This window comes from Austrofundulus limnaeus, unplaced genomic scaffold (genome assembly GCF_001266775.1).
Source record: "Austrofundulus limnaeus strain Quisiro unplaced genomic scaffold, Austrofundulus_limnaeus-1.0 Scaffold6, whole genome shotgun sequence".
NCBI lineage: Eukaryota > Metazoa > Chordata > Actinopteri > Cyprinodontiformes > Rivulidae > Austrofundulus > Austrofundulus limnaeus.
Genome location: NW_013952408.1, coordinates 3,894,160 through 3,896,291, shown reverse-complemented (window position 1 = coordinate 3,896,291; position 2,132 = coordinate 3,894,160). Strand labels below are relative to the sequence as shown.

At 36.9% G+C, this 2,132-nt stretch overlaps 1 protein-coding gene across 1 annotated transcript in view; it reads left to right on the top strand.

Annotated features, from left to right (window-relative positions):
• pbx1a (pre-B-cell leukemia homeobox 1a) overlaps positions 1-2,132 on the top strand; it is a gene marked incomplete at both ends in the record, with an annotated part of 52,707 nt that overhangs the window by 10,496 nt on the left and 40,079 nt on the right.

Sequence of the window (2,132 nt, the reverse complement as noted above, 5' to 3'; positions counted from 1 at the left end):
GCATACGATAAATGTGATAAATGTAAAATTCTCTATGAGTTAAAGCCATTGTTATGTTTCCTAACATTACTTTGCGGTGGCAGCCATCTTGAATCATATTGACTCCAAAAGTTGAATTGTAAATGTCAGCATATGAATGAAATCCATCCACTGGTTCATGAGATATTTTGCTAACAAACAGACATGGGAAAATACATCATCACTCTGTTTTTGGTAAAAATCAAAGACCAGTCTCCAAAATTTCCAGAGACTGAGTTACTTCTAATGTGTTTTTCAAACAATCATTCGTTAGGGTCTGCATGTAGTTTTTCACTGTTTATTTTTAAAACCTGTTGTTAAAACTCTTTTAATTCTTTCTGTGTGTCTTAAATCTGAATAAAAACTGAACTAATACTTTTGTTTCAGTGTGAAAACGTGCCCGGCTCTGACTGCTCGAAGTTTGTTTCGGTGTAAATAATTCAGCCAGTACCAACAAGGATTGATAACCGCACGGTGCCTGCGTGCTGGTTCTCCTCTCCTGTAGAAATCCGTATCCCGTCCCAAAAAGAGTGAAAGCTGTGGGTTTCCTCTGCGCCTTCTGTCTGCCAGCTTGCCTTTGGCGATGTTAGTTCTGGACAGTTAACTCCCACTGAAATTATGTTAATTGCTGTCATTTTCTTTTTTCTACTTGAGCATAATCAGCAAATTATATACTTCTGTTCATTTATTACCAAGCCACTCCTAACGGGGTTTTTACCCTTCAAAGATCAAAAGTTCGGAGAGGGAGGTAGTTCTCTCCTCGGGTCTGTGTTCTCATTTGTTATTTAGTGTCAGTTTGTCGTCACAAATGTAATGGGTTGTGCCGTAATTAGTGTTGTTTTACGCTGCGAGTGTGATTTCTAGCGGTTTTACTGTAGTGTCACAGGAAGTTTTTGTCTGTGTGTTTGTCTGCCTGTTAGCAAAATAACTTGTGAAYCACTGAACAGACTTTAATTAAACTTGCTGAAGGGAATCATTTGACAAAACTGATTGTTTGTAGTCAACCTGATTCAACATGGTCACCACTGTCAACTAAAATTTTATGTTTCGACCAAAATATTGTTACTGTTTGGAGACAACTTTGTTTTTTAGCAAAATATCTCAGTGACTACTGGATGGATTTTAATTACACTTTCTGGAAACAATCACTGGATGTGCCAGACCAGTTCAAGATGGCTGCCACAGATAACTGACCTTAAGAAACACAAATAGTGGACATAAATGTTGTSTGGTAGTAGCTGAAAGTTATTCACAAAAGTGTTTCTTTTTGTCTAAAACATTCCATTCAACCCAGTTTGTCTGTTAGCAAAATATCTCATGACGAACTTTAATGAAACATTCAGTAAGTAATCATTGCGTATATGTCTTGGACTTAACCCAATTCAAGATGGCCGCCACAGACAACTGACCTTAAAAATCACAAAAAGGTGTATTTTTCAGTAAGTTTTGCAGATAATGAGCTAAAATTTGACGCGTTAGTAGCTGAGACTCTTCTGTGACGCTTTGTGTTTCAACATATTTCGAAGATTTCACCAAAACGGCTGTCACAGTCATTTCTCATCAGAAGATAATCTTAATTTAAAATTCTGTCATGAAAGGTGGTGGAGGCTGAATATTCTTTATAGCAATGCTATACTTTTATTTCTACTCTAAATTTATCAGTTTTAACTTAAGCTTCTTTATAGTAAGGATTGTTAATCAATTAGTGCTTTTGCCGTGTCGTTTCCCTGGCTCCCATAGTGATGTGTGACTCGAACACAAAAGTTATTTTTGGCCCCCCCCAATTTTTTTTTGAAAAAAAAAAAAACCCATCTTATTTCTAAATGAAAGACGTGGTTTACATCTCATGTTTGGCTTTCCTGTGAAGTGACTGTTGTTTATGTGATTCCACAGGAAATTACTTGCATGTCTGCACACATAAATACAATGTGAGCACCATGTGGTTGTCTGCTGAACACAAATAGACTCCCCGTTTCAATCTGCTGCATATCATCATCCTCAAAACAGGGAAGCAAGGGTGTTAGTTTAAACTGATAGGACCAGAACTGCCATATAGCATTAAGCCGCATGGAGAGACTTGACACAGATTTTGTTTCTTTTATATATATATATAT